This window comes from Panthera onca, chromosome A2, assembly GCF_046562875.1.
Source record: "Panthera onca isolate mPanOnc1 chromosome A2, mPanOnc1 haplotype 2, whole genome shotgun sequence".
NCBI classification, from domain to species: domain Eukaryota; kingdom Metazoa; phylum Chordata; class Mammalia; order Carnivora; family Felidae; genus Panthera; species Panthera onca.
In genome coordinates this window covers 94,820,521-94,845,782 of record NC_138340.1, presented here as the reverse complement: position 1 = coordinate 94,845,782, position 25,262 = coordinate 94,820,521, and positions in this window count along the sequence as shown.

Here is a 25,262-nt window from a genome sequence, read left to right as displayed (position 1 = left end):
CTTAACCGACTGAGCCACCCAGGTGCCCCCAGGCCCGTGTGTTTAGATCTTAGTGGAAGCACAGTACAGATAGCAAAGCAAGTTTAGATTCAATGATCAGACAGGAATGGAGCCCTCCTTCCCCCCCCCCCCCCACCAAAATGAAATGATTGCCAGTGGTGACTTGCCCTTGGTTCTAAGAGTTAGGAGGCAAGTATTTTTGCAAAAAGAATCTTGGGAAGCAAAATGAAAATAAATTACTACAGTTCTAGTCATTCCTTCTGCCTGGGCAAGGGTGCTCTTCTACATAATCCTCAGAAGAATGGATGGCTCAAAAACAAAACAGAACATATTAGAGGGGGGCCCGGGTGGCTCAGTCAGTTAAGCATCCAACTTCGGCTCAGGTCATGATCTCCCAGTTCACAGGTTCAAGCTCCATGTGGGGCTCTGTGCTGACAGCTCAGAGCCTGGAGACTGCTTCAGATTCTGTGTCTCCCTCTCGCTCTGCCCCTCCCCCATTTGTGTGTGCTCTCTCTCTCTCAAAAATAAATAAAACATTTAAAAAATTAAAAAAAAAATAGAACATGTTAGAGGGTCATATTTGCATGGCCCTGAATGAAATAATTTAGGTCTCCCAAACTGGTGTCTAAGGTGTAATAAAGGCTTTAGAAACTACCTTGCAATATTTCTAGTCCTTTCTCTCTACAATTTAGTCAAAACACAAAAACTCAAGTTGTAATAGAATTCTCTAAAATAAACTACACTGGAAAGTGGAAATCAATACTGGGAACTTAAAATAAATGTCTATTTAGCTTTTATACCACCCTGAAAAAAAGCAACCCTGAAGAAATCTGTTCACTTGGATTTGAGAATCTGAAATCTACATTTTCTTACCTCTGCCAAGTTAATCCCATCCCTCCCCTCCACTCCCACTCACAGTCCTTTACGATTTCCTCCTTCCTTTACACCCAAAGGCAGAAGTGAAGTGTGAAAAACTGTTTAAGTACCCTTAACTTACCCAGAGAGGAAACTATCTGACGGTTTTTTTTATTCCATGATATTAAAGTAATTCATCTGAGTTTGTGCTAATGACAGTAAATCTCTTGTGCTGACAAGCTGTGGTCAATTATCCTTTCTACAGCCTTTTAAATCCAAAGCACTAGGAAATGCGTCAGTGTTGGAAACTTGTGGCTTGCTAATTCAAAGGAAACAGCCAACCCGCTTGGGCAGCCCTCTAGGTGTACCACCGTGTTCCTCGCCCCTAAACAGCTCCCTTAGGAGCCTGCAAATGCTGAGGCACTTCCACTGGAATTTACATGGACGGAGGAAACGGTTTAAATCAAGTGGTGTGTTATTTATCTCTATAATGAGTGGTTTAACAGTGACAATTAGGAAGGAAATTCTACAAGCCTGAACTCCAGTTACTTATTACTGCCACTGAAAGTCCATTAAAGTGTCCAAGTAATTACAGGGATTGGGATCATCTGTCATCTGGTAAATCACATTAGAGGGAAGAGGTACTTGGTTTGTTTTGAAAGCGTGTGATCTAGTCACCATCATGTTGGTTAATTTTCGGACAAGGGAATGTGTGAGGGAACTTGCCCCTCACATCTGCAGATCCGATCACCTGGAAAGCAACAGAAGTGTTCGCTGGATTTCCATCCAGGCTCAGTGGTTGTGCAAAGGAGTGCGTAGGCCTGGAGGTGGGTGTGGAGGGGCCAGCTCTTCCACACAAGTCATCCAGGACAATGTTCTTCAACTTAGAATCTTCACATGGCACCCTCTTCTTTCTCATGCTCCTGCTACATCAAGACCTTATTCTCTTGCCCCCTTCAGGCCCACCTGCTCTCCCACCATCTCTAATACCTCCTCTGTCATCTCAATCAGTTCACTGTATCACAAACATTCCCATCACAATTTAAACCACTTCTGTGCTTTCTCCACGTGCTATGTAAGATGCATTCCCCTCCTCTCTTCTGTCTGTCCAAACCCTCTTCACCCTTCAAAGCTCAGCCAGAGTCTTCACTCCTCCTTCATGTAGAATACAATACCAGACCTCTCCTTTTATGAATTGCCTATGGAATTTTTTTTAATAAAGGGCTGTTTAAAAATGTTTGTTTATTTTTGAGAGAGACAGAGAGAGCACAAGCATGGGAGGAGGAGAGAGAGAAGACACAGGCTCCAGATTCCATACTGTCAGCACAGAGCCTGATGCGGGGCTTGAACTCACAAACTGAGAGATCATGACCTGAGCCAAAGTCAGACACTGAACCGACTGAGCCAGGCAGGTGCCCCTTGCCTATGGAATTCTAAGTTTATCGTTCAGTGGTCCTCAGACTGTGAACACCCAGCAGGGGCTACAGCTTCAGTCTCCACTTTTTGCACAGCATCTGTGATACACTTCCACTCCCAAGTGGGAACTCCCTGATCCTTGGTTCCTGACGTTGCTCAGTTTGTTGAAATGGCCAGGCCTAGCTGGCATTCCTTCAATTGTTCATCCTTCCTTTATTATTCAGAAGCATGCTTTGAAGGGCTGCTTAGAGCAGGACACCGGAACTATGGCTCCTAAGTTTGAATCCAGTGCTTCCTCTCCCACCACATTGCCTCGATGGAAAACTGCGTTTGCTCACACCACCCTGCACAAATCAAGGAGTCTCTCAATGCTCATCATTCCTTCCTTGGCCAACATTTGCAGGGAAATGGTCATAAAAGCACACATAAGTATAGAAAAAATGAATTCTCTCTCCTGTGGGTCTACACGGCTCTCCTCGGAGCATTCTTAGATCAACCAGGAGACAGAGAGAGGAAAATATTTTCAAATGATCTTCCAAATGAGCTCAAGGCTTCCACAGGGTTCAAGTTTGGTTCAGGGGATAGGCAAAACTTGGGCCAGCCAGCTATGTTTAGGGTCAGCCAGACTTTGGGGTCAGTTGGTTATGTTCGGGTTGAGTCAAGAACACTTGCTGCTCTTCACATCCCAAGACAGATATTGGAATTTTAACCTTCTTCTTGCAGCCTCTTTATGTTTTACAAGTTCATTTCATCTCAGAGTAAGGCTCCCCAGAGGATCTATTTTCTCATTCTTCCCTTCCATGGCATGTCTTTCAGTAGCTCCTGTTCAGCACCTGTGGTGTTTAGAATTCATAATTCCACTAGCATTTGCTCCCAAAATGTTGTTTAAAAACGAAAATACTGCATATATCCAGAGAAACTGACCAGGAGGAATCAAGAAGTCTGACCAATGGGAAAAATCCGTACAATGTTTTCTTTAAAGCTTGTCAATATTTTCTACAAGAAATACTTCCCATAACAAAGCACTGAAAACAGAATGTTCTTGGACATCAAACATAAAGGCAGGACTGACAAGCTCAATGGCATCAGATAGTATCAAAGGACTCTTACAACCTTTTAATGGCTCAAGTTCCCTGACACTCATCAGCACATAGTCCTGAAACTATCAAACCGGCCTCGCAACACCCACATCGCCAATTAGAGCATCTAAGTTCAGCACAGGCCAGGGTTGTGTTGTGTCTCCTCATCGGGTAGCACAGTGACTGGCACACAGTGGGCCCACCATAAATTTGCACAATGAATATTTAGTCACTATTGGGTTATATAAACAGCGTGCTAGGTGTAGGGATTTAAAAATACCAAGATACACAGTTCCCATCTTCAAGAAGTTCAAACCCTGGCATGTGATTCCCAAACCTGAGTGAGCATCAGAATTGTTCAGGAAGCTATAAAACTAAAGAAATCCAGACATTGCCTTCAGAGATTCTAATTCTGTAGGTCTGGGTAGGGGCCCAGAATTCCTTATTTTTAATAAGCTTCCAAGACACCTTTGATGATTAGCCAAATTGGTAACTCTTAGTCTACTGGGTGGATAATAAAGCCTTATGTTTTTACATCTCTTTTCCTACATATGAAGTGTTTTCATATCCATTATCTCACTTGATTCCTACTCTCTGAGTAGAGTAACATACCCTGAAGTTTACAAATGAGGATGTGAAGCTTACAAAGTTCAAAAAGTGGCAAAGTCAGAGCCTGGATTTGAACCCAGGACTTCTATCCACAAACTCATCAGTGTTTCCTTCTCACCAACTTCCCTTTGAGAAGAATGGCCCAAGTTAGCTCTGTCAGGTAAAGAACAGCAAACCTTAGGTCAATGCACAGCTAGGATGTTGAGATCTCTTCTTAGGCTTTTTGGAAGAAACAGAAAAATATTGCCTTCTCCACCTACCCACCTACCTCAGCCTCAGCTGAAACATCCCTTGGCCTGGATTCTGCTGTTAAGCTTTAAAATCTGTGAAGGCACACAGACCAATTATCTGAACAGGGCGCTGGACACAGTGAACCCTTCTAAATGGTGACTCCAATGGATTAAATATTCTTTTTTAGTGTCAGCTTTAACTTGCTCATCTCATCTTTTTAAAGAGAGGCAAGATATGCCTGCCTGTTAATGATATCACTGGTATTTTGAGTGCCTTCCTTAAAAACATCGTTGGGATATCAGGATTGCATGCCTTTAAATATAGTCATTTACTCTAGCAAGATGCCATGTCTTTCTGATAAGATGAAAAAATGAATGTAATCTAATATTATTTTTTCTCTAATATTCTTAATAACAATGAATAGTTTAACCTGTAAAAATGATTAGCTAAGTGGTGAAAGTATGTCCCAAAGAAATGGAAATCTGATAAGTTTTTCAGAAACAAATTTAATAAAACATTATTCATAATTTTACTACAAAATGAGTTTGAGGACTGCCTGGGTAGCTCAGTTGGTTGAGCTTCTCACTCTTGATTTCAGCTGAAGTCATGATCTCATGGTTCATGGGATCAAGCCCCACATCAGGCTCTGCTCTGACAGTAGGAAGTCTGCTAAGGATTCTCTCTCTCCTCCCTGCCTCTCTCTGCCCCTCCCCCACCTCAAATTAAACATTAAAAAAAAAAAGCAAAATGAGTTTGAATTTGGGAACAGACCTGAAAGTGACATTGCTCTCTTGAATAATATTCTCTAGGCACAGCTATCTTAAAGATTTCACTAATTTGGATCAAGAAAAATTAATTTTCTTGTTTTTAGATAATGGCAGTTAACTGAAATGACCTTAGAATGTGGCTAGCTTCTCTTTTTATTAACATGGTATTACTGTATATAGATTTTATGTCTTGATTCCTCCATGAAGAATTAATGTATTAATTTCAAATGTAAAAAATGTCTTATTTCTTTATTGTCAAAAATAAAAAGACATGTCCTTGTACTGGGGTACTGGTCAAGCAACCTACTAAGCAAATAAAAGTAGAACTTTTTTCAAAACACTGTTATAAATTTTTGTTTGTTAGTGTGATTTTGAAAATAGTCTGATATGATGTGGAACCAGATCTGGTAGATAGAGTGGTTTAATACTTTTAATAACATTTTATAGTAATATTTTGGGTGACTTACAACTATAGTGAAGAGACAAATTTTCTTTTTGGCTCAGAGATAACTCTACTAAAGAGAAATTTTTTAATGTTTGGAGAAAAGGTAGTACCAGCAGAAGACACAAAACGTGGGTACTTATGCATGACTGCCTTCAGGCAGCTGTCATCTGAACTTAAAGATTATGAGATGTTTACTTACAAATCATTGGTTCAAGAACAGGATAGGAGAGCTCATGTTTAAAATCTCTAATGTTTAATATATCTGGTCATAAGGATGAGAAGTTTTATTAAGAAAATAAAAGCACTTTTTTCCCTTTTTGCAAACAATACCAGAGTGAAATTATTCTAAGTTCATATCTTAGGCAAAGAATCTTAAGTGCTTTTTATTTTCCAGGTTTAAAAAAAAATCTATACCCCACAACCCAACATTTCTTTCTATGCCTAAGAAATTAATTTCTCACCACTCACCAAAGTCATTCCAGGGTTTGTCAAAAATTTTAATGCAAGGGATATATGATATAGGAACACTGGCATATACATGCTACAATTAGTTAAGAAGTATTTTCTTTATATATAAGTAACTGAGCTGTCCATTAAAAACTATAAAAAAGAAAGCCTGAAAATTTGATAGTCTTTGATTTAAAAGAAGTTGATGTTAGCTGTCTTCATTATTATACTTATCTGTTAAGGTTCATCAAAAGAAACTCTGAATATTTCCATTTTTATAACTTTATCGTGCATATAATGGACCTAAAATAAGCTGCATATATTTAAGTGTATACTTTAATAAATTTTGTCATAGGTAAACATCCATGAGACTATCACCACAATCAGTATAACGAACATAGCCATCACCCCCAAAAGCTTCCTCATGCCCATTTGTAATCCCTCCCTCCTCAGACAACCCACTAACTTGCTTTCAGAAATGATAGTTCTGTTTATAGCCCAAAGTTCCCTACTATTATTGTATTACTATCAATTATTTCCTTTATGTTTGTTATTAGCTGTTTTGTGTATTTGAGTGCTTTCATGTTGGGTGCACAAATATTTACAACTGTTTTATCTTCTTGTTGGATTGTTCCACTTATGATTATATAACGTCCTTTGTCTCTCATTACAGTCTTTGTTTTAAAGTCTAATTTGTCCATGGGGTGCCTGGGTGGCACAGTCGGTTGAGCCTCTGACTTCGGCTCAGGTCATGATCTCATAGCTCGTGAGTTTGAGCCCTGCATCGGGCTCTGTGCTGACAGCTCAGAGCCTGGAGCCTGCTTCAGATTCTGTCTCCCTCTCTCTGTCTGCCCCTAATCCACTCGCATTCTGTCTCTGTCTCTCTCAAAAGTAAAAAAAATATTAAAAAAAAAATGTTAAGTCTAATTTGTCCAATACTCAGCTTTCTTTTCACTTTCATTTGTCTGATAAATGCTTTTCCATTCTTTCACTTTCAATCTGCATGTGTATTTAGGTCTGAAATGAGTCTCTTATAGGCAGCATAGAGATGGGTCTTGCTTTTTCCTTCATCCTATGTCTTTTGATGGGAGCATTTAGACAATTTACATTCAAAGAAATTGTTGATAGGTATGTACTTATTGCCATTTTGTTACTTGCTTTATGGTTATTGTTGTAGTTCTCTGTTCCTTTCTTGCTCTCTTCCTCACAGTTTGCAGGCTTGAATTAGTGTTATACCTATATTCTTTTCTCTTTACTTTATGCATATTACTGGTTTTTTTTGTTTGTGCTTACCCTTAGGTTTATATATAACATCTTATGCATATAATAGTCTATATTAAGTTGATGGTCGTTTAAGTTTGAACCCATTCTTTACTTTTCTCCTCCCACATTTTTAGGTATATGGTGTTGTACTTTTACATCTTTTCATTTTGTGAATCCCTGAAATGTTTGTTTTTTTTTTTTTTTTTTACAGATACACTTAATTGTATTGCTTTTGTGCTTCCTACTTTTCTTACTCCTACTTATGGTCTTTCCTTTCCATCAAAAAAGTGCCTTTTAACATTTCTTCTTATGGGTGGGGGGGAAGAGAGAGGGAAGCAAACCATAAGAGACTCTTAATAGGGAACTGAGGGTTGATGGATAGAGGTGGGTGGGGGATGGGCTAGATGGGTGATGGGTATTAAGGAGGGCAGTTGTTACGATGAGCACTGTTATATGTAAGTGATGAGTCACCGACTTCTATTCCTGAAACCAATATGGCACTGTATGTTAACTAGAATTGAAATAAAAATTTAATAAATAAATGAAAATTTTTTAAAAAAGAATTTTTTTCTTGCAGGGTTGGTTTAGTGATCATTAATTCCTTTTACTTTTTGTTTGTCTGGGAAACTCTATCTCTCTTTCTATTCTCAATGAATTTGGTGCTTCAGGGGTATCTCCTATGTGTGTTGCATGCATCCTACTGATGTGGCTGAGCTGTATTTGCCTTTAGTGTGGTCACCTGCAAGGGCTTGCTTTGCCTGTTGTGAGCAGAGTTTGCTCCCTGTGTTGTCAGTGGGCCAGTCTGGGGCTGCCTTAGGCTTGCATTGAGTCAGACCAGATGTTTGCCAGAGGTGCAACAGCACCAAACTGCAGGACGCCCTCCCTGTGTTGTACCCTGAGAAGTTTTTGATGATGGGTAGGGCCTGCAGTCAGACAGAGGTCTTCCCCCAGTAGGGCAAGAGTCTTTCTGCAGTGGTGCTGGCTCCTGATGGGGCTGCCTCCACATTGCCAGGTTTGTGGCACTGCTTTGGATGGACTCCTACCAAGGGTGTGTTGGAGGGAATGGGTCTGCAAGAGAATGCAGGTGTGGGGCATCATTGTCAGCAAAGTTTGCAGCAGTCTGCTACAGGAGGGGACCTGAAGCCACTGGAATACTCCTGCCCAGGCCCGGGTTGAGGGGTGGGTCCACAGAAGAGTGGGGGGAGGAAGGGCACACTGTTAGCAAGATAGATGTACAGTGCTTGCACAGCAGTGGCTCCCACTGCTGTCCATGGATCTAGGTTGGGGGGAAGGGAGAGAAATGGGACCCACCAGCTCCTTTGTTCCTATTCCTGGAGAATTCTCCAAAGATCCCTGCCCCTCCAGCACACCTCAGAGATTGGTAAACAAATCTCCTTCCCATATGCCCCAGGCATTTTTCAAACTGTTGCAGCTGTGTCTCAGCAGAGCTGTTTGTTGTGCTGTCTCTTTAAAGGCAGGGACTCGGTTTCCTCTTGCTCTCCAGCGCTCCCAGAGCCAAAGTTGTTGATTTTTAAAGTTCCAGGTGTTAAGCTCCACTGATTGTAAGAACTCAAGAAGTTAGGGTCCTCTGGTTTTCAAAGCCAAATGTTATGGGGATTTGTCTTCCCAGTGTGGGTCCCCTGTGCCTGGGGTGGGTTCTGTTCCTCTTCCTCTCTCTGCACCCACTGCATCCTTTCCTCCCTACAGACAGTCTCACAGGTCCATACCCTCTTCAATGTAGCCTCTTCCCTAAATTTAGCTGTGGTGAGTCAGTTCTGACAGTCTTCAGGTCCTTTTCTGGGTTATTTACACTGATGTAGATATTATCCAGGTGTATCCATGGGACCAAGTGAGCTTAGAATCCTCCTACTCCACCATCTTCCCTGGAATTCCCAGATATTCCTATTTATTCATTAAAATTCATTATGTGGATATACCAGATTTTTAAAAATCCATTCACCTGTTGATGACCATCTCAAAAATCTGAGGTATTTCTAATTTTTATTTTTATTAATAAGGTTGCTCAAACACTTATATATAAATCTATGTATAAATATATGCTTTCTTTTCTCTTGGGTCATAGATAAGTGTATGTTTAATTTTTTAAGAAACTGCCAAACTGTTTTCCAAAACAGCTGTACCATTTTACATTCCCACCAGCACTGTATAAGATTTCTGGTTACTGTACATCCTCTAGAACACTTGGTAGTCAGGTTTTTCCAATTTTAGAATTTTAGCCACTCTAATGGGTGCAAAGTGATATCTCATTATGGTTTTGATTTGCATTTTCAAATGGCTAATGATGTTGAGCATCTTTTCATGGGTTGTTTTTTTTTTTTTGGCATCTGTATTTCTTTTTTAGTAAAGTGTCTGTTTAAATCCCACCAATTTTTATTGGTTTATCTCACTAATTATTTGTAAGATAAACACACACGTATCTGTATAGGGATGTGTGTGTGTATATATATATATATATATATATACACACACATATATATATACATACATACATATTCTTACATATATACATATATACATCTTTGTCAGATGTATATTTTGCAAATATTTTCTTCTAAGCAATGGCTTTTTTTTCATAACAATGTTGTTTAAAAAGCAAAAGGTTTTAATTTATTGATTTTTATTTTGGGTTTTGGACTTTTAGTGTCATATTTAAGAAGTCTTTTACCAAATCCAAGGTCACTAAGATTTTCGCCTATATTTTCTTCTAGAAGTTTTATACCTTTAACTCTTATATTTTGGACTATGAGCCATTTTGAGTTAAATTTTGTATATGACATGAGTTAAAGGTCAAGGTGTATTTTATTTTTGCATAAAGCTACCCAACTGTTCCAGCACCATTTACTGAAAAGATGATCATTTCTCCATTAAATTGCCTTATCTACTTTATCCAAAATCAACTGGCTACATAGCCACTCTCTACTGAAGAGAAAGTCCCTATTAAGTAGAGTCTACTGCACTGATCTATGTTTACACCAATACTATACTAAATACTATACTAATTTTTTACTATGTAAAAAATCCTACAAAATCTCCAATTTAGTGTAGGAATGATCCCCTGATCTATGTTTACACCAATACTATACCAAATACTATACTAATTTTTTACTATGTAAAAAATCCTACAAAATCTCCAATTTAGTGTGGGAAGGATGGATGACTTAATAAATTAGATCAGTATAATTGTTTAATAAAGAAGAAATATAGTGAACTCCTTATCTCAAACTGTATACAAAAAGCAATTCCAAATGGAATAGCACCTAAATAAAAGCAAAATTTCTTTTTGAAAATAAAGGAGGGAAAATAAAGGAGTATTTTTATGACCATGGGATAAGGAATAATTCCATAAATAAGACACAAAGCCGCAAACCATGATAAAAAAATCCCTGACAAATGCAACTACATTAAAATGACAACTTTTTGTATGACAAAAGATGCTATAAAAATAAAATATAAACCACAGATTTATGCAGTTACATGCAACACACAGAACTGACCAAGTATTTATAACCAGAATATGTAAAGAATGCTTATAAATCAATAAGAAAAAGACAACCCAATAGAAAAATAAGCAAAGGGTATAAAGATGCATTCACAGAAGAATAAAAGTGTCAATTCACATATTAAAAGATGTCAACCTCAATTTTAATCAGACAGAAAAGCTCAGGTTAAAACAATATCATTGTATTTTTCAGTAATCAGATCAGCAAAAATTCAAAAGCTTAATCATCTAACATACCGGTTCCATCACCTCCAGGAATTTGGGTCCATATGTTAGAGAAAATCTCATCTTCACCAGGACAGTCCAAAAACAGTATTATAAAATTTTTCCTAGCTGAACACATTTGGATCTATAGTAGGTGAGAGGAACATTCCAATGTTGGTTGAGCAAAGGCTTTGGATCCTTTTTTTTTTTTTTAAGTTTTTTTTTTTTTTTTTTTTTTTAACGTTTATTTTTGAGACAGAGAGAGACAGAGCATGAACGGGGGAAGGGCAGAGAGAGAGGGAGACACAGAATCGGAAGCAGGCTCCAGGCTCTGAGCCATCAGCCCAGAGCCCGATGTGGGGCTCAAACTCACAGAACATGAGATCGTGACCTGAGCTGAAGTCGGACGCTTAACCGACTGAGCCACCCAGGCGCCCCTTTAAGTTTATTATTATTTTTTTTTTTTAATTTTTTTTTAACGTTTATTTTTGAGACAGAGAGAGACAGAGCATGAACAGGGGAGGGTCAGAGAGAGGGAGACACAGAATCTGAAACAGGCTCCAGGCTCTGAGCTGTCAGCACAGAGCCCGACGCGGGGCTTGAACTCACTGACCACGAGATCATGACCTGAGCCGAAGTCGGCCGCTTAACCTACTGAGCCACCCAGGCGCCCCTAGTTTATTTTTTATTTGAGAGAGAAAGAGATAGTGCAAGTTGGGGAGGGGCAGAAAGAGGGGGATAGAGAGAATCCCAAGCAGGCTCCATGCTGTCAGCACAGAGTCCAAGTGGGGGAAGAGAGGTGGCTCAAACCCACAAACCATGAGATCATGGCCTTAGCCAAAACCAAGAGTCAGACACTTAACTGACTGAGCCACCCAGGTGCCTGTCTCTGTTTTTTTGTTTTTTTTGTTTTTTTTGATAAATAAATTTATTCACTGCCTTCTAAAAAAGACATAGATTTCCCCCATCCCAATTTTCCTCCCTTAAATTCTCTCTGGTTCTTCATTCTCCTCAGTTCTTGTGAAATTTTCCATGGATTTCTCTAAAAGGCGAAACCAAGCAAGCAAAGAATATACCTTTTTTAATATGTTTTATTTCCCTACTCTCTATTAAGTTTTGTATTTCACCATGGGCAGATGTATTAACCAGCTTGAGTGTGTGGCTTCTTTGATCCGTAAACTGAGATGCCCTGATTTTTTGGCTTAGCATTTGATGTAGATAACCCTGACAGACACATGGCAAACAAAAAAATAGATTTTTTTTTTTTTTGGAAACAGGCTATTTCCACTCCCTTTCTATCCTAATAGTCTTATATTCCTCCATTCTTCCTCCCAACTCCGATCTTCCCTGAGTTCCATCTTTAAGCTCATCACATATTACCCCAAGAATAATTCTTCTCCCTTCATTCTTTTCTGTACTCTCATCCTTCACCAGGTCTATTCTCCCCCCACCCCCCATCCACTTGCTCCCTCAAAGATTTTGACACCTCTCCCTTTCCCCTCAGTCAGAGACATAGAGTACTGCACAAGAGACAATGTAATAGTATGAAGGCACAGACTTCAGACTCTGGATTCAAATCTGGGCTCTATATTCATAGACTCTTGAAAGTTTAGTGCTAGAAAGACTTGCAGAGCTTATCTCATCCAACCCTCTCCTTTCAAGATGGAGAAAATGAAATCCAGAGATCTTAGATTATTCACTCAAGATCACTCACCAGGATGAATGCAGAGATGGGATAGAACCCAATCCCTTAACCCTCATCTCAGCTCTTGCCAATCACTACTTGAGAGTGGGCTGCAAACTTGTCCAGAGTCAAAAATCACTCCATGTATTGTAAGAGATAGTTTTAAAAGAAATATATAGTAATCTCCTCATAAAATTATTCCTAACCACATCTAGTAGCCTAAAAATGTTAGCATACAATCTTCTCACCAATAAAATTAAATTCTTATAGGTAACTATTACAATATTTGGGAGTAAATATTTGGGAGTAAATTTGGGAGTAGATTCACAACATTATTGAGTTTTCAAAACAAAAGAGGAAAATATTTATATATTTGGCTATGTGAAAACTAAAATTTTGGTCTGGCAGAAGACACTGTACATTAGAATTTTTTTTAAATGAGACAAATTAGGAAAAAATGACAGGCTATATGACAGGCAGTGAATTGATATGATTCACTTGATATATAACAAGCTACTACAAATTAGCAGGAAAAACAAGACGACCCTGGAAGAAAATAGGGAAGGGGATGTACAAGCATGTCCCAGATAAAGAAACACACATAACCATTAAGCAGAAGGAAAGAGTCTCAACCCACTAATATTTAAAGAATCACATCTTAAAACAATGAAATCTATATTTACCTCAGAGACTGACAAATGTTTGAAAAATAACATCCCACACCTTGGTTAGGATGTGGAAAAAGGGGTCCTTTCATATTTGTTGTTGCTGTGAGCCTAGTACTGACACAACTTTCCTGGAGACCAATTTGGCAATTTCTATGAAAATTCTATGAAATTTTTGACCCAGAAATGCCTCTGCCATGAACTTATTTTACAAAAATATCTACCCAAATGCCTAAACATACTGTTACAAAGATGTACACTACAGGCTAGGTGGTGATAGCAAAAATGGGGAAATAAACTGGGAAATGTCCACCCATCAATGAATAGTTTAAAAATAAACCCAACTATACTCTGCTATTTTAAAAAGAATGAGGTTACTCTAAATATAGTATCTGGAAAAGTGCCAATGACATATTAAGTGAAAAGGCTAGGGTAAAGCAATATGCATAGAATGATCCTATTTTGTAAAAGTGGGGAAGGGGGCAATAGGTGTTTAAATGTACACGGAAGAAAGTTTTACTCACAATCTTTAGTTTAAATGACAGAACTGAGGGGCGCTTGGGTGGCTCAGCTGGTTGAGTGTCAGACTTCAGCTTCAGTCATAATCTTGCAGTTCATGAGTTCGAGCCCCACGTTGGGCTCTGTGCTGACAGCTCAGAGCCTGGAGCCTGCTTTGGATTCTGTGTCTCCCTCTCTGACCCTCCCCTGCTCGTGCTCTCTCTCCCTCTCTCAAAAATAAATAAACGTTTAAAAAAAATTTAAAATAATAAAAATAAAAATAAATGACAGAACTGAGCAGAATAAGCATAAACTAAAAAGGGGGGGTTGGCTCATATCACTATGAACCTCTAAGTAGAACTGGTCCAAGAGGTAGCTGGATCTGGGAGTTTAGGCAATGTCCTCAGTTTCTCCACTGATTCTGCCTCCCTCCATGTTTTGTCCTCATTCGTTTTCATCCCACATAGCCGCCTCCCTCACATAGTTAAAAAATATGGCCATTGGCAATCTAACTTCAGATCTTCCTGAGAGAATCATCTGCAAGAACAGGAGATAGAATTTCCTGCCAGCTATCACAAAAAACCTCAGGGAGGGCTCTGAAAGTTTGCTCCCAAGCCAGTGAGGGATCAAGCCCTTTCTGGAAGCAATGACTAGAGCCAGAGTCAGGAGTCATTCTCAATGAGAAGTGAGGCTCCTGATTCCATCTCTGGGAGCAGTGGCGGCACAAAGTGTCAGCGGTTCCCCACAGAAGAAATTCTGGTAAACAACCTCTGTGTCTACTACACAATGGACATCATTAATAACAATAACTTTAGGAAGTTGGTTACTATTGTAATTGAAAAATGCAAAGGCTGGAACTACAGAAAATAGGATTTGAAAAATCCTCAGCAAACCAGTAGTCCTATCTCACCCCTGATCAGGTGGGCTTTTAACATTTAAAAGAATACACACACACACACACACACACACACACACACACACACACACACACACACTTTTTCATTAGCTTTTCCATTATTTGGGCAAAATGTACCCTACATCTTTCTTGGCAACAAAGTAGTTAATTTCTTCTGGGAAGATACCAGAAAAGGAATTCTTATTGAAGAGGCTGATTCAACCTTTTCTGCGAGCACAGGCTTATATTTTGTGAGACAAGCAGCAGGAAGGCACAGGCCTGGGGTGAGTGCTGAGATGGCTCTGTGTGTGCTTGTCCTAGAGCCCCCCTCAGGGCAGGAGGACTGAGGGCAGGACCAGCCTCACTGCTCTCCTACAGCCCCTGGGCCTTCAGACAGCTTCTGAACCAGCTGTCAATGTCCCCAGAATAGATTTTTCTCTCCAGAAACCAGTTAGTGCCCTCTCTCTACACACTGGCAGCTGAATGCCTCTTTCCCCCACTTCAGCTCCCACCATAGGCACGTTAAAAAACAAAAACAAAAACAAAAACAAAAAACCAGGAATGCAAGACCTAATAGTTAAACTCATTAGTCTAGATTCCACAAATCCAGCATTTGAGATAAATCAGATAGGAACTATAATGAAGTTCCTGTATTTATTATCTCTGAATAAAAGATTTATTTTGCAAATTATAGTATGAATAAGACTGCAGAGGAATGGAGAAAGCCACTTTTCAAGCATCCTTCACTATTTCAGAAGTATACAACAGGTAATTAACCGATAAACCAATGACTAATTACAAATCATGGCTGTCTATTCAATCAAAAAAAATGTTTTTTAATCTTCTCCTGGATACATTGTAGCCTGGTTCCTAGTTTTACATATCATCAAAAATAGTAAAACAAGATATAATTCAGAATGTTTTACGAATTCAGATTACTGGACAGTTTTTATTATAGGATGGCTAAGACTAATTTTCAGATGTGATATCTGGCAGAGTTACACTGTTAAGACTTTTGAGTCAAATAGGTCTGACTTAAGTTTGGGTTCTACCCTTTAAGAACACTGTGGGCAAGTTGCTTGCCTCTCTGAGCCTTGGCTTGCTCATTTGTATGATGGGATAATAACACCTACGTTATAGAATTACGTGAGTATTCAGTGGCAAACTTGGCACATAGTAATTCATTGATAAGTATTAGCCTTTAATATTTTCAGTCACATATTTTATTTATTAAGTTTATTTATTTATTTAGAGAGAGACAGAGACAGCATGAGTAGGGGGGGGGCAGAGAGAGAGGGAAACAGAGAATCCCACGCAGCCTGCACACTGTCAGCTGGGAGTGCAATGTTGGGCTCAAACCCACGAAACCAAAACCATAAGATCCTTCCCTGGGCCAAAACCAAGAGTCAAATACTTAAATCAACTGAGCCACCCAGGCGCCCCAGTCGCCTATTTTTTTTAAATGTACCTGACTCTCAGGGTGCCTGGCTGGCTCAGTCAGAGGAACATGTGACTCTTATTCTCAGGGTTAGGAGTTCAAGTCCCATGCTGGGTATAGAGACTAAATAAATAAAACTTAAAAATAACAAATAAATGAATTAATTAATGAATGTACCTGACTCTCCTAGATCCCTAAGACATTTCCTTTTTAAAATTTTGGTTTAGTGAGAACAGAATAGTGTGAGTACAGAATAGAGCTGGCCCTAAAGACACATAGGCCAAGTGCTCAACTGAACACTTCTTTGTTTAGTATAACAGGCCATGTAATATCTGAAGGCAAAAACCTATCCTCTGACTCAATCTCTCAATATCTCAGTTCATTGATTTTACACGATCTGTGGATTCTTTTCTTAAGAAAGCGACCTTCCCTATTATCTGTACAAACAAAGTCTTCTCCATAGAATTAGGCAGTACAGGTATCCCCAACTTTTTGAAAGTTCATTACACCAATTCACTTTTACAAAAGACCTACATTAGTACCTGATTTGCTAATCGAAAGAAATCCAAAGAGAATTTTTGCTTTTATGAAAAAAAAGGAGAAAAGCAAAAAATGAGCATTCAGTGTTTGTTTTGCAGAACTGTTGTAGATGCAGTGCACACTTTGAGCGGCAGTGAGTGGCCCCGTCAAGCTCCTTCCCTGGGACTATACTCAGTATCTCAGCATCAAGCCTCCATAGCTTTGAACTGTGTCTGTGAGCATCTGTGCTTTATCTGAATTTATTTTATGTACCAGTTAGCAAGATGTGTCCTCAAGTACTAGAAAAGTTATGTTTTAGATTTAGGAACCCTCAAAAACTTTCCCATATAAATTAATGGTAATTGCTTCTGTGCTTTATGCCTTTTCAGCTTAGAAAAGTTTTCATAATAATGCTCTACTTTCAGATAACAGGGAAAACCTGTATTTTAATCTCTTCAAGACCACCAGCATAGATTGTTCCCATTTCAACAATATCCTACTGTGCGGTATGGGTAAGCACATGACAACACTGAGTGATGGGTTAGGAAATCATGAGGAGATCAAACAACCCCAATAAAGTGGAATAAGTGGCAAGAAAGTAAAATGACAAGTGACAAATTGGGAAAAAATATTTGGCACATACATAACAAGCAAAGGCTATAAAGTACTAATATCAGAATGTAAAAGAGACCCTACAAATCAATCAGAAATATCAAACAATGCAACAACAGATGAATGAATTTAGGTTATCTCCTGCCACGGCACAAAAGAAATTCAAAGGCTCAAGAAGATATGAAAAGAAGCCAAGCCTCATCAAGAATCAGGGAAATGCAAATGAAAGCACCAGTGGCTCACCACTTTTGACTACCAGATTTACAAAAGTTAAAACTACTGATAAATAGCTAATGTTAAGAATTTCAAGAAATGGGTATTCTTGTAAATGAATCGTATTTGTTTTCTATTACTGCAGTAACAAATTGCTATAAACTTACTTAAAACAACATGAAGGTATTATCTTACAGTTCCCTAAGTCAGAAGGCCAATACATGTCTCACTGGGCTAACATCAAGGTGTCAACTGGGCTGCATTCCTTTATGAAAGAGGCTCTAGGAGGGGGATGCATTTCCTTGCCTCTTCAGCTTCTGAAGGACACCAGCATACCTGGCCTCCTTCATCCATTTTTAAAGCCAACAATATTATATCCCTCTGATCATTCTTCTATAGCCACATGACCCTTTCTGACCATAGCTGGGAAAGATTCACTGCTTATTTAAGGAATCTGGTAATTAGATTGGGCCCAATAAAATAATCCAGAACAATCTCCCCATTTCAAGGTCCTTAACCTTTTTTGTTTTTTTAGTTTTTTTAATGTTTATTTATTTTTGAAAGAGAGAAAGAGTTAGCGGGGGAGGGGCAAAGAGAGAGAGAGAGAGAGGGAGACACAGGATCTGAAGCAGGCTCCAGGCTCTTAGCTGTCAGTACAGAGCCCCTTAGGGGCTTGAACTCAGAGGCTGTGAGATCATGACCTCAGCAGAAGTCAGACACTTAAGCAACTGAGCCACCCAGGTGTCCCTCAAGGTCCTTAATCTTAATCACATCTACAAAGTTCCTTTTGCCAAGTAAAGTAACATAGTCACAGGTTCTCAGAATTAGGAAATGAACATCTTTGAAAGGAGGCATTTTCTGCCTATCATACTAATAGTGATAGTATAGTCTATTTGGATGACAGTTTGGCAATATATGCATACCCATTGACCAGCAATTTGACATTTGAATATCTATCCTACACAAACAATACACATTTGCATAAAATGTATGTCCAAAGATGTTCATTACAGCATCATTTGTGAAAGCTAGAGATTAAAACAAATACCATTCGAAAAAGGATATTTAAGTAAATTATGATACGTCCATATTATGCTACTAGGTAGCAGTTAAAAATACAGGTAGATATGTGCCGATACTAAAAGATCTCTAAAACATATTGTCAAGTGAAAAAAAGAAAAGAGAAAAACAAGTTGAAGATATACTAAAATAAAAACCTTAATTTAAACTTAAAGAATTTGGAAAGTGTCTAGGAGGATCCCCATCCAAACTTTGAGGAGAATGGAATTGAGGATAAGGGGTGAACTTTTTCTGAGAGAGCAACAGACAGAGATGGGTACCTATATCTCTATATATCTAATGGTCAAATTTTCCTAGGATTATATTCATATATTGTATTTTAAAAAATATTTAATTGCTTAAAAAACAAAGAGTGGGCTGGACTATGTGACTTGAGCTTATTCACTTTATCCCTCTAGGCTTGTATTAACTAGTCTGTAAATTTAAGGGGTTAAACACAGGTCTTCTAATTTCCAACTTTAGATTTTATAAGTAGACCCAGCAAAAAAAATAAAATTAACTCAAATTGGTTGCATTTTGGTCATTTGTGAAAAGGAAAACAGTAATTTATTGATTTTTCAAATCATGTTCTAAATCTTCTGGAATGGTCTTGACTTTAAATATTTTAAGCTTTGATCCTATAAATATATTAATGCTTGTCAAATCATATGGTCCCATTAGGATTCAGGAAATATTATCTCCACAGGCATTCTAATGCACTGCTGGTGGTAATTTAAATTAGTACATCCTTTCTGAAAAAGCAAATCACAACAGATGAAAGCTTTAAAGCAGTTTAATCTTTGACTTAGAATAAAGTTAAAGGTGTGGGATTACTAAGAAGAAAATTAGAAGCAACTCTAAATATCCAAAATAGGGAAATGGTTCAATAAATTAAGCTGTTTGTGCAGGGGATATTATTATACAGTCACTGAATATATCTCAAATAAATGTTAACAGAGAAATTCACAATAAAATTTGAGTGAAAAAATAGATGTGTATGTATTTCCTGTCCATTATAGAAGTTTTATGCATATGGTCTTAAAATAAAGATTGGAAGGGAATGTACCAAAATGTTAATGATGGTTAACTCTAGCTTGTGATTTTTAAGATACTTTGAGGAAATTTTCCAATCAGAAAGATTGGAACTGAACTAGTGTTACTTTTATAGTAATAAAATTTTGAATGGTCTCTCTACTTATAAATTACAATAAACTCTTCAAATGAAACTTTTCACTAAGAGATTATAGAAGAATTCACTATTTCTCAACATTTGGAAAATCATTTCTTTTTCTTCCTTCCTTCTGCTTGCTTTGGGTTTACGCTTCTTTTTCTACTTTCTTAAGGTAGAAAGTTAGTTATTGACTTGAGATCTTTCTTTTTAAATATAGGTTGTTAGAGCTATAAATTTCCTTCTAAGCACCAATATAGCTGTATCCTACAGTTTTTAATATGATGGGTATGTTCTCACAGTACTTTCTAACTTCCCCTTTTGATTTCTTCTTTGACCCGTTGGTTACCTAGAAGTGTTTGCTTGTTTTAACTTGCACATAATTGTGAATTTTCCATGTTTTCTTTTGGTATTTTTTTCTAATTCAATATTGCTGTGGTCAGAAAATACGTTTTCTGTGATTTCAGTCCTCTTTAATGTATTGAGACTCGTTCTGTGGCTAAAATATGGTCTATCCTGGAGGCTATTCCATGTGAATTTGAGAAGAATGTGTATGTTGCTGCTGTTGACTGAAGTGTTCTATAGCTGTCTGGTAGGTCTAGTTGGTTTATAGTGTTGCTCAAGTCTTCCATTTCCATATTGATCTTCTGCCTCATCTTTCTTTTATTGAAAATGGGATACTGAGTTCTCCAACTATGATTGCTGAATTGTCTATTGCTCCTTTCAATTCAGTTTTTGCTTTATGTACTTTGCGTTCTGTTGTAAGACACATATGTTTACAATCGCTATGTCTTGATTTCCTTTACATGGACTCTTATCATTATAAAATGATCTTTTTTTAATCTCTAGTGACAATTTTTGTCTTAAAGCCTATTTTTTCTTATATTAGTGTATCACTCCAGCTTTCTATTGGTTATTGCTTGTATAGTATATTTTCCTATCCTTTTTGCATTCAACTTATTTGCATCTTTGAACATAAAGTGTGTCTCTGGTAGGCAGAAGGTACTTGGATCATTTTTTAAATCTATCCTGCCAATCTCTGGCTTCTTAAGCAGGGATCACAGCAGCTCCATTTCACATAGGAGGTTTTGAAGAAGGCATCCCCATTCACTGAGTTTCCCCAGTTTTCATTTGGCAGCTCATAAGGTGATTTTATGTGCAACTGAAGAAATGTAAAACCGTTTCCCACAGTGTTTTAAACAAGCTATAATGCATTTTCAGATAAAAAGGGCTATGGGGAGATTTCCTGACAAGCTTGAATAAAGGTAGAAATTTCAATTTTTTATGAGATTCTTTAAGCACTGACTTTAATGAGGCAGCAGCAGGCTCACTCTTGCTAGCTATGAGTACACTGTAACTCCCAAGCTAAAGGGGTTAAATGAGCATTCCAGGGTCTGCAAAAATGAAAAAAAAATACATGTGCAATTTGTGTGCCACAGAAGAAATTATTCAAGTTTTATCAGTAAATGGGAAAGGCAAATCATCTTGCATATACACATTTACACATACACACACACTTACGTAAGGTATAATACATCATCTTGTAGTACAATGATATTTGGTCATGGACTGAAATGGAAAGTATGGCTGACATGTGGTAGTTTCTACATGGTTTTCCAAACCATATGTATCAGTTTGATTAAAAATAGCTTGGTGTTGGTGTTAGGCAGACCTGAACTTGAGTCATGGTGTGGCCACTTACTCTCAATGTGACTTGATAACTTCGTCTTTTAATCATTTAATCTCTCTGTGCCTCAATTTCTTCAACTGAAAAATAGATTTAAATTTGGCACCCACCTCAGAGCAACTGACAAAATGAATCAATGGGATTAGCTATTGCTAGTAATACAGATATTAATAAAAAGTGGTAGCAGCAACTATTTTGAGCACCTGCTAGTAGGGCCTACAGACAAGTGGTAAATGGAATAAAGTGAACCCATTTGATTCAAATGTGCTTCAATATAAGTCTGAGAAATGAGGGATAATGACATACAGAATTCTGATGCAGATCAAAGCAAATCTCATTGGAATTTTTAGACGAATTAGGGACAATAGGATTAAAGTAGAAATAGAATTGGGAGTTGGAATGTGTCTAGTTACAGTTTATACATACTATAAAGAAGAAAATGGCTTTTTAAATTTTTCTTTGCAAATATCCACTGTACTTGTACTTTCTTCAATACCCTAAAGAAATTCTATTAATATTAGTTGGTCTTTCAATTCAAAAAAAGATTACCTCCATTTTTTACAACAAAAGTTTCTTTAAAATTATATGTAAAAATATTTGTAAAATAAATTATGTTTTAAATGGTTCTGAATGAGCTTTGTGCTTTTTAGTCATCATGTTTTGTTAACTTCACTTCCTACTTAAAATATGTTCCCATCTCTTCTCTGTCAGCTCAAATCCTATCCTCAAAAATGTTTCAGGATCACCACCAACACCACTTCTCTGAACCTTCTCTAAGATCATCCCAATCCTCAGCTTTTTCCCTCTCACGTGAATTACTATAGAATCTGCATTTAATTACACAAATTCAACAAGCAACTGTTGACCAATTACAATCAGCGAGGCAATGGAATTGGTGCTAGAGACATAAATATGAACAAGACAGTCCCTGCCCTCCTCTTAGGGAATACAGACTCCAGTCGCAGGAGATAGACATACTGAAAGAATTATTACTCCAAGGAATATTTTTATAAAATGAAGGGCACATTTGCAGAGAAATACTTCAACAGAAAAAATTAGCAATTAATTTGTCTTTTTGATAAATCTGGGTTTTCATCTGGAGCACAGAGCTTTTATTTTTTTCAGAGATAGGAAAGTGGTCATTTAAAAGTAAGTAGTTTTGGGTTTTCTGTTTCTACCGAGGGAGAAAAACACCTTTATATGAAAACTTCTCTTTTTATTTTGAGAAAGCATTTTAACATGCATTTTGATTATGCAAAGGTAAAGTTAAAATGCTATTCTGGAACAGGGACAGGAGGGACTATAAGTAGCCAACTACTTTGCATAAAGATGCAAATATTTGACTTTACCATGGAAAGAGTAACATCTTGTATAAATTAGCTTTCACCACAATAATGGTGCATAACAAACAACCTCAAAATGCAGGGACTGAAAAAAATTATTTTCACAGATCTGTGACTCAGCTGGACTGATTCTGCTTCACATTGCAGGTCTGCAGATCTAGGTCTTTCCCACATGTCTTTCATCCTCCTTGGTCCCAGTGGGCTATTCAGGACACATTCTTCTCATGGTGATGGCAAAGGCACATCAAGGGGCAAGCCCAACCACATAAGCACTTTTCCAGCTGAATTTTGCACTGCAGCTGCTAACATACCATTAACCAAAGTAAAACACATGGCTGAGCCTGTAGTCAAGAGACAAGGAAATATACACTACCTTCAGTAGGAGAGAATACCAAACTACAAGGCAAAAGGTATGGATACAGGAAATGATGAAAAACTGGGTAAAATAATTCAATCTATCAGACATCTTCATAAAGATATTGCCTGAAGTGTGTTTCACACTGAGGGAAAGAGTTGGGGCTTAGAGCTCCTCTTGTTAGACCAGAGTCTTTGAGAGATACAGCAAAGACATGTCTGGAACAGAAGATAAACAATCATCACAAAGCAAGAGCAGGCAGGAACTAACAAGTGTTGGCTGTGGCCATTTTGCTACACCCAAGTTCCTTGGTAGAGTTCGTTAAATGCTACTATTTGATACTAGCTGAGCTTGGGGTAGTTATGACAGGCCCATGAACAAAGCAAAGTCAGGAACATTGAATAGACAACCTATTTTTGGAATGATTATAGCATTCAACTACAATAAGATGCCTGGTCAAGAAGACAAGCAACAAGAATGGACTGTGGGAAACATGAGATTTCTTCCAGGGTTTTTAGAAATATTCCAGGCAGAGAACACTAGACTTTCTGCTAATAAGAGTCGGCCTATGCACAAAGCGTCTGCCTATGCAATATCACATTTGAGTAATAACTATGAAGCAGGACATAATTAGGGTCTGCCTACTTCAAGCAGCTTTATTAGTGACATTATTAATTAAAACTTGTCTGTTTTAGACTAGTGTAAATTTTAGTCAATTCCTGAGACTCTTAGCCAAAACTCATTTGTTTGGATACAAAAGTAACACTTCCCTGTAGGCTTAGGTCCCACATCACATAATCACTTGTATCTCTTATCATTTATTCAGTCTGTAAATATGAAACTCAAACTATACACAAGATAAAGTTATGTTAAGACAAAGTCTCTAATTTTAAATTATCAGTCCATATAAGGTGATAACACTATAAGACAGAAGATGCAAAGTGTGTAAGTGTTTTGAAAACAGAGGCACACTATATAATGAAAATACTGATCTATACAAATCTAAAACAAACCTGATCATAGTAACAAATATCTTATGTTTTTAAATGGAGTGTGGCAATCAGTAAATAGCTGGCTTAATATTCAGCTATGCTTAGCATGTATCATCTAAATGTTGGAATCCATCATGAAACTCCCAATGAAGAATATACCACAGAAACCCAAAGCAATTATTATTCATTTGCATATATTTGTTCAAAAGCCAATCAGAAAGTTCTTACTATGTGCCGGACACACACACACACACACACACACACACACACACACACACACACACACACAAAGGAAACAGCCGTGAACAAAATGCACAAGAGCTCTGACTTCCAGTTGGTTGAGGGAGGAGACAAAATTACCAAGCAAACAAATAAAATGAAGAAATACATTTTAGAAAAACCTAATTGCTACAAAGAAATTTAAAAACCGTGCTATGATGGAGCACAGTGGGAAGAGCTACTTTCTACCAGGTTGTCAGAGAAGGCCTCTCTGAAGAGGTACACTTTGATTGAATTGCGACCTAAATGGTGCTAACTGTGCAAAGATGATCTGGCACAAAAGCATTACAAGCAGAAGGAATAGCAACTGCAAAGGGTTTTAATTTTTTTTTTTTTAATGTTTATTTATTTTTGAGACAGAGAGAGACAGAGCATGAACGGGGGAGGGTCAGAGAGAGGGAGACACAGACTCTGAAACAGGCTCCAGGCTCTGAGCTGTCAGCACAGAGCCCGACGCGGGGCTCGAACTCACAGGCCGCGAGATCATGACCTGAGCCGAAGTCGGCCACTTAACCAACTGAGCCACCCAGGCGCCCCTGCAAAGGGTTTTAAATGGATACGACATTGGCAATTGGAAACATTAGCTCTTAACATTTATTTCCTTTTATTTCTTGCTTAGTTTAATAAAATCAGTTTGCAATCACTTATAATAATGGAGAGAGCCAATGACTGTTTTAGCCCACGACTCGTTTATATTTATTAGTATTTTTAGATTTGTAGATTTGGTAGACACTAGAAAAAGACTGACATTTTTTAAGTTTAATACATTCTTAAAGTACAAAATATATAGAGAACTCATACAACTCAACAGCAAAACAACCCAAATGATCTGATTTTAGAATGGGCAGAAGAGAGGCACCTGAGTGCCTCAGTCAGTTAAGCATTGGACTTCGGCTCAGGTCATGATCTCACAGTTTGTGAGCTGGAGCCCTACATCAAGCTCTCTGCTGTCAACGCAGAGCCTGCTTCTGATCCTCCTTCTCTCTCTCTGCCCCTCCTCCACTCATGCTCGCCCTCTC